At 43.8% G+C, this 8748-nt stretch overlaps 1 non-coding gene across 1 annotated transcript; it reads right to left on the reverse strand.

Moving 5' to 3' along the window:
* Window positions 1-200: 200 nt before the first annotated feature.
* On the reverse strand, window positions 201-282 carry Trnal-aag. Its single transcript has one exon. It is a non-coding gene; the product is annotated as a tRNA-Leu (tRNA).
* Between the last annotated feature and the right edge of the window lie 8466 nt (window positions 283-8748).

Genomic DNA, 8748 nt, shown 5'->3' on the forward strand with positions numbered 1-8748 from the left:
ACGTGGGGGGAGCGGGGCCGGCCCTCGCGCTTCCTCTTACCCACAATGCCCCGCCCCGGCGCGCGCCGGCCCGCCCCCTCGGCGAGCTGCTCGTGGTGCAGAGAACGCAAACCGACGGCAGGGGTCGCCGCTGCGGCCGCCAAAAGGAACCGCCGGCGAAGGCAAAAGGGGAAAAGCAAAGACGGACCAAAAAGTGATCCTGGCAGCGGTGGGATTCGAACCCACGCCCCCGAAGAGACTGGAGCCTTAATCCAGCGCCTTAGACCGCTCGGCCACGCTACCCAGCTGTCAACGTGGCTTTCTAAGAAGCTACTTAAGGCTCTTAGTTACCCATGTATATTTTTTTTCTTCTACTTTTTCTGGGGTTGTATTTGTGTTTTATCTGCTCGTGATAGAAATTGTCGTAAATAATATCGTTAAAACGCCAACCATTAAAATAAAATTATTTAGATCCAATCTTCTTTCCAAATAAGTTTTAAAGCAAAAAACAGTTTGTGTTCTGTGTCAGATGGCTAATGCGTCCAGTTAAGCTACTCCGTCACCCACATGACCAGAATTAGGTGTCTCGGGAGACTGGTCCTGGCAGTAACTCTCACCCGAACTCTGAGAGCCGACCCATGACCCCAGGTCTGCACAGTTCTTGCTGAAAAATCACCTGTTTAAATTTTTAGTACACAAACAATATTAAAATTTTGCAGATAAAATAAAATCTTTGTAACATTCAAAATAATATTCTTTAACCTTTGACTCGCTCTAAGTTTCCTCGTAACCACCATTATTGGCTGATTATACAGCCTTTCAGATCTTTTGCTGTCAATTTCTATGGATGTTTATCTCCGTGGGAAATAGTTTTGTTCCTATTGTGCATGGGTTGGTACATAAATATTTATTAACATACTAATGTATAGAGATATATGGCTGGTTAGGTTTTTTTCGCCATACTTTTTATTTTTCTTTTGTTTTTACCAGACTTTGTTTTTAAGTATCGGTGCATGTTAATGTACACACCACAGACTTTTACATTTATTTCATTAATTTGTTTATGGGGGGCGGCATGTTGTGGAGGTCAGAGGACAACTAGCTGAAATATATTCTCTCTTTCACCATGTGGGGGCAGCTTAGATTGTCAGCCTTGGAGGCAACTGTCCTTACCCACTGAAACATCTCACCAGCCCCAGATATTTCAAAAGTCTGAAAAAGGCACAGTGAAAAAAACAAACAAACAAAAACAGTCACCCATCTTCCCTTCCCACCACCTAGAATTAAAGTCATCCTGCATGTACATTTGTACGTATATATACATGTATTTGTTGTTTTGAGTTACTGCTCCTCCTGCCTAGGCTGGCTTTGAACTTGTTATCTAGCAAAAGATGAATTTAAACTTCTGATTCTTCTGGTCCCACCTCCCAAGTACTGGGAATGCAGGCCTGCTGCACCTGGTTAATGACTGTTAGTACAGCATTTTGCTTCCAATTATTTTCCCATGTACATAATTTTTATTAAAATTATTTATTAAAACAAGTAAGGCCTGCAAGATGGCTTAGCAGGTAGAGGTGCTTGCTACTAAGTCTGAGAATCTGAGTTCAATTCCTGGGACCTACAAAGTAGAAGAGAATCAATCCCACAAATTGTTCCCTAACACAAATACCCACACAACAAATATATGTGTGTGTGTGTGTATGTGTGCATGTATATATATACACACATATACATATACATATATGTTAATATAATTTAATATACTTTTTTTTTTTCTCAGTAGAGTTTCTCTGTTTAGTTCTTGCTGTTCTGGAACTCACTCTGTAGACCAGGCTGGACTTGAACTCAGAGATCTGCCTGCCTCTTCCTCCTGAGTGTAAAACTGTATCTTAAAATATGGGTTGGGCATAAAGGTGCACATCTGGGTCCCCAGCTCTCAGGAAGCCAGCCTGGTCTACACGGTAACAGAGTATGTTTCGGGATAGCCTGGACTACATAAGGATATTCTGTCTCAAAACAAAAATGGAGTTCGAGGCCAACCTGGGCTACCAAGTGAGTTCCAGGAAAGGCGCAGATCTACACAGAGAAACCCTGTCTTGAAAAACCAAAAAAAAAAAAAAAAAAATGAACAAAATATTAAAAAATATACTAGACTATGAGAAGTTAAAAACACTGCATTTTAAAAGTCCTCTCTCAGTCAGGTGGTGGTGGTGGCACACCCCTTTAATACCAGCCCTCGGGAGGTAGAGGCAGGTAGATCTCTGTGAGTTCAAGACCAGCTTAGTCTACAAATCAGCTTCCAGGATAGCCAGATCTGTTACAACGGGTGTCCTCTCACAAACATGCTTCGGCTTATAACTAATATGAATTTGATATGTGTCCTTTCAATAACCTCTCGAACTTTTACATATGTAAATACATGAGCAATATACAGAGTGCTTTTCTGTCTTATCACAGGATACCAGCGCCATGCGTTTTTCACCCCATTATTGTTTTTGAGATCTCTTATGCTAACTCATTCCATACTATAAATAAACAATATTTGTTTCTAAACTTACTGGGCAGTATTGTGGGAAATACCCCTCCCTGTACATGGCTTCTAGTCTATGCATGGACATTCCTCCATGTTTTCTACCAGAATTGAAATTGCTGAATTATATGTACATTTTCTTTTCTTGGTTGGAGGTGGGTGAAGGGGTTGAGATAGGGTCTCTCTAACTAACGCTGGTTGTCCTGAAACTCACTCTGTAGACCAGATTGACCTCGAACTCACAGATCTGCCTGCTTCTGTCTCTCAAATGCTGGGGCTACAGGCATTCGCCATCACACATGGCTGATTATTAATTCTTATTGAGTCAATTTTGGTATGTTGGAGTTTGGGGGAAAAAAACAAAACCATTCATTTGGTTTTTCACATTTGTTACTGTGAAATCTGAAATCGCTCTCATAGCCACTGTGTTTTTCCCCCTTCTAGTTACCTCTTCCTTTCCCAGCAGTAACTCAGCTCAATGCAAGGAACCCAGACAGTACTCGGCCCTACTCACCGAGGTAATCCTGCAGTGACTCTGCTCAGCTTTCTAGACATGCCCCTAGAAAGCCACATAGACCTCATTTGGGCTTGGCACAATTCTAACATTTGGGCATTTTATAGTTTTCTTTCCCTAAATCCTCTTTAGTCTGCTGGGGTTTTGTTTTGTTTTTCTTTCCATCCTTCCACCTTTAACAGCTATACAAAGATTTCATGGTTCTGGGAGAGTTTGTTGCTTTTAAAAATAAAGCAGCCATCTATTGGGGAAATGGGCCAGGCATGGCAGAAGTCCAGGGCTGAGTGGAGACTAGTCCTGAGATCAACAGATGCCTTCAACTGCTCAGGATATTTCATTGCCAGGAAGGACTGTTTGTGAACTATATACCTGGCTTTCGGAATGGAAATGTGTCCCTAGTTTAGGATACCTGTGGAAATCTGTCCAGGCCTGCTCTTCTAGGCAAGAGTAAGACCCCAGAAATGGTCATTGGTGGCACCTTTGTATAACACAAATCTTAAATGGTCTTATTAATAAAAAACCCAGGGCCAGATACTGGGCTGAAAGCTGAAAGATCAGAGAAACAGAACAAGCCACAGCCAACCTCACCTCACCATCTCAACTGATCGTGTTTCCATGAATCTTCAGTCTGAAAGCCTCAGGGTCGTCACCCAGAAGGGATCTCAGTTGAACTGCCTAAAAGCCTTTATAGTTCGTGGATCTCATGCCTTATATACCTTTCTGCTTCCTGCAATCACTTACTGGGATTAAAGGCATGTGTCCTTCCCAAGCAAAGACAAGAGATCTCAAGTGCTGGGATTAAAGCTGGGGATGGATCTCTGCCTCTGAGTGAGAGGATTAAAGGTGTGTGTGCCACAACTGTCTGGCCTCTATGTCTAATCTAGTGGCTGTTCTTTTCTCTGACCCCCACATAAGTTTATTAGGGTACACAATATACCAACCACACCTTTGTGCTAAATATCCTTCAAATCCCACCCCATCCCCAGGCTTCCAGTCCCTCACCTGGCTAATGTGGCCCATGGTAGACATAAGATTCAGGATTCAGGATGCACAAACTGTATTTTCTCACGAGACTCTGAATTAAGACATCAGTAATTCTGAGTTGAGCTGGGATTAGTCTCTGAAACTAGAAAGGAGACTTGGGGATGGCTATCGTCTATGACAGGATTGCAGGGATCAAGAAAGCCAGCACACAGGAAAAGAGAGCACCAGATGTGGTGGCACAGGGGGATGGTGGCACACACCTTTAATCCCCGGATTTAATCAGGGGGAAGAGGCCGGCAGATCTCTGTGAGTTCCAGGACAGCCAGGGCTATACAGAGAAAAAGTGTCTTGAAAAACAATAAATAAGCCAGCCGGTGGTGGCACACACCTTTAATCCAGGCAGATCTCTGTGAGTTCGAGGCCAGCCTGGTCTACACAGTGATAGCCAGGATAGGCTCCAAAGCTACAGAGAAACCCTGTTTCAAACAAACAAACAAACAAAAAAAACCCAAAAAACAATAAATTAATTAATTAAAGTAGATTTAAAAAGAGAAAGAGTGAAGAGCAGCACCGTATAGAAGTCCTGATGGTTTCCTGATCCTCTCCCCTAGTCCTCTTGGAGTGGAGACATGCCTTTATCAACAGATTCCCCTCTTCTGCAAGGTTAGTGATACCCAGTAGCTGTCAATTACACCCAGTAACCCACCCCTTGGTTAGCAGGGGCTCTAATGAAGCTGGAAATATTTCTGCCAGGACTGGCTCCACCAACACACACTGAGCAAGAATTAACAAAGACGTGGTCTGGTGCTCCTGAAGTCAGAGAGGGGTGTTTTCTCACAGTCCTGTAGTCCATTACACAGACTCTTTTTGACAATCAAACGTAAAACCAACAGGCAGGAACAGCAGAATTTCACATCAGAACCTTGGCCCCGTATGGTGTGGACAGAGTTACAATGACCTTTAATAAAACATTCTTTCCAACCTCATCTAACAATGACTAATCATGTGCTTGTCCTACATAATGTCTCTACCAAGCCAGAGGTGAGAAGAGTGGTTGCCCAGCTTGGGCAGGGTGCTTTTCATGGTAGGGAGCTGCAATACTTACTCTTCTTAGTGCTGTGATAGAATACCTGGTATAAGCAACTTAAAGATTTATTTTGGTTCACAGTTTGAGGGTACAGTCCATCGAGGCTGGAAAGGACTGGCAGCAGGAGTGTGAGCCATCCACATGCAAGAGGCAGAGAGTGAATGCTGACATTCAACTTACTTTCTCCTTGATATTCAGCCCAGGAACCCTGTCCAATGGGATGGGGTTGTCTGCCGTTAGGGTGGATCTTCCCACCTTAATTAACCAGCTGATACAAGAACAAGTCGAACTATAATTTCACCAAAGCTCACCCTAGGATTCAGTGAGTTTATTGGGCATACTTGCAAAGCGAGGTCAGGGACTGCTCAGAAGAGCTTTGGCGACTCTGAGGCTGCCACGGCAGAAAGTCTTCACCCCCAATGGGATGATGGCTTTCCCACAGCTGCCTCCTCCGCTAACCTCCTCCAGTCTGAAAACTCTAGCACCTCCCCGGACCCCAAGACCACCTGCAATTAGAACAGAATTGCATACATATTGCTGGGATGAGAGGCTGGAATCTCATGTGAGGGTTCAAGAACTTCCCTGCCTTCTCCTCTTCTCGGGGAACTGACATCAGTCAAGAGGCCCGCTCGGAAGCAAACACAGCTGTTCTGATGATGATGACTACTGCTTTTGTCAGAGGACCGAGTTCTACAATACCAGTCTAGAAACTCGCTCACAGAGATCAGTCCACTCGGTGATTCTAGATCATGTCAAGTTGACAGTCAGTATCAACCAACCATTGAAGGGCCCAACGAGGTTTTGTGATTTGCAGATATCTTCTGTACCGTGATCTGGGTTGACATCTACCTGTGCAAACATGCATCAAGCTGTGTATCATGCAAATTCCTCTACAAAGGTGTAAAAACACGATACTACATTTCCCCTCAAATGCCTGTACCAAGTCTAAGTCATTGAATTGTTCTCCCAGGAGGTCTTCACTTACAGCAAAACTGTAATGAAATTTTGATGTATGTAATAAAACCTATCTGCAAAGTTTAACATTTCTCTCTAATCTTTGGGCCCTTTCACTTTTATCCACTTGGAACTAAGTGTTTCAGGTTTGGGATTTTGGAATATTTGTATACACATAGTGAGATATCATAAACACAAGGCTCAACATGAACTATGCTTATATATATTCTCTATTGTTATTATTAATAACATTAGTGTTCTCATGCAGCCCAGGCTGGCCTTGAACTCCTTATGTAGCTAAGAATGACCTTTGATCCTCCTGCTTCCACTACACCTATTTTCTTTTGCGAGGGGCAGTGAAACAGGGTTTCTCTATGTAGCCCTGGCTGTCCTGAAATGAATTCTCTCTCTCTCTCTCTCTCTCTCTCTCTCTCTCTCTCTCTCTCTCTCTCTCTCTCTCTCTCTCTCTCATTCCCCCGTCCTGGTTGGCCTCTGTAGACCATGCTGGCTTCGAACTCGGAGATCTGCCTGCCTCTGCCTCCCGAGTGCTGGGATTAAAGGTGTGTGCCACCATCGCCCAGCCACAAGTTCCTTCTTCAAAGACTTTTTGTTCCGTTAATACAAAAACTTCATCAAACTTATCTTGTTAGAAGATGGATTTGGGATGGCCTACACCTGTGTTCCCTGACCATGGTTACTCATATTTAGCTCCAGACTAAACAATCTCTTGTCATACACCTCAAAGAGTATGACAAGATTGTTTATAGCAGTAAACAATAACTTTGCTCATAACAACAACAACAATGAAAATGACTCTCACTTTGAGGTGAGAGTTAAGTGTTTTCCATGGACATAACCAATACTAATATTGGTCTGCAGCACAAATTCTATTTGGTCACTCCCGTCTCAACTTTCCTAGTGCTGGGATTAAGGGCGTGTGTGCCTCCCAAGTACTGGGAGCAAAGGCATGAGATCCCAAGGGCTGGGATTAAAGGTGTGTGCCACCACTGCCTGATTCTGCTTCTCATTTAGACTGAAACAATCTTGTGTAGTCCACGGTGGTCTTGAACTCACAGAGATCCATCTGCCTCTGCCTCCCAAGTGCTGGGATCAAAGGTGTGTGCCACCACCCACCACTGCCTGGCCTCTATGGCTAACTAGTGACTTAGCTCCACACTCTGATCTTCAGGCAAGCTTTATTTTTTATATCACAAACAAAATATCACTACATTGGTCATTCAAAATTACAATATATCATTATAATCTCAAACAATAAAAGAAAATTTAAAAATTAAACTTGGCCCCCCAAAATTGAGCCTTAAGTCCAGTGGTTCTCAACCTGTGGGTCTCAACTCCTTGGGGGTTGAACGACCCTTTGACAAGGGTTGCCTAAGACCATTGGAAAATACAGACACTTACACTACAAATTTATAACAGGAGAAAATTTACAGTAATAAAGTATCAACAAAATTTTATGGTTGGGGTAACCACAGAATGAGGTATTTTTTGTTTGTTTTTTGTTTTTCAAGACAGGGTTTCTCTGTGTAGCTTTGCGCCTTTCCTGGAACTTGCTTTGTAGACCAGGCTGGCCTCGAACTCACAGAGATCCACCTGCCACCACTGCCCGGCTTTTTTTTGCAGAATGAGGTATTAAAGCGTTGCAGCATCAGGAAGGTTGAGAACCTCTACTTTAGTCTACAGTAAATGTGCAAAGCACCATACTTCATTTCTAATGCAGTTTCCTCTGAAGTGCTTCCTGCTTTCACATGCAATGCTTCTTCTTCTTCTCCTCCTCCTCCTCCTCCTCTTCCTCCTCCTCCTCTTCCTCCTCCTCCTCCTCCTCCTCCTCCTCCTCCTTCTTCATTTGTTTTTTGTTTTTTGAGACAGGGTTTCTGTGTGTAGCTTTGTGCTTTTCCTGGAACTCATCCAGGCTGGCCTGGAACTTACAGATATCCACCTGCCTCTGTCTCCTGAGTGCTGGGATTAAAGGTGTGTGCCACCACCGCCCCACCCGCTTTCAGTGCTTCTTTTGAAACATTTTTTTAAATTTATTTTATGTGTATGAGTGTCTTACATGCATGTGCACCACGTGTGTGCCTGGTGCCTGGAGATAGCTTTGGTTTCTGTGGAATTAAAGTTATAGATGGTTGTGAGCCACCACTTGGGTACTGGGAACTGAACCTGGGTCCTCTGCAAAAGCAACGGATGCTCCTGGCTGAGGAGCTACTGTCCAGCTCCTCAGTGTGACTTTTACCTGTGGTCTCCAGCTGTCTGCTCAGGTTGAGAATGGGGCTCTAAGTTGTCTGGGGAGTTGAGTGAGAGGGCTGTGGCTGTGGCCTAGGGGTCAGGTCCTTTGTTAATTTCAATTAGTCAGATACCCTTAGAGGGTCCTACAGTTGAAGTTAGACAATACCTAGCACACAGAAAAGGCTGGTAAAGCCTGTTTTTATATTAACTCTGAAAATTTCTATTAACTTCTCATAGCAGTGGACCTTCACCTTGCTGGGCCTGGTGTCCCAGGAGCCTGCTGAGCAAGGACACTGACCCCCAATACAAAGGCTACGGGCAAACATGTTTGACCGAACTAAGTGTTTTCAGCTGATCCACTGTTTTAAAGTCATTTTTTAAAGGGTTTTTCTGACAAGATCTCACTGTGTGGTTGAGGTTGGCTTTAAACTCAGAATCCTCCTGCCTCAGGTT

Source organism: Peromyscus leucopus, chromosome 1, assembly GCF_004664715.2.
Source record: "Peromyscus leucopus breed LL Stock chromosome 1, UCI_PerLeu_2.1, whole genome shotgun sequence".
Taxonomy (NCBI): domain Eukaryota; kingdom Metazoa; phylum Chordata; class Mammalia; order Rodentia; family Cricetidae; genus Peromyscus; species Peromyscus leucopus.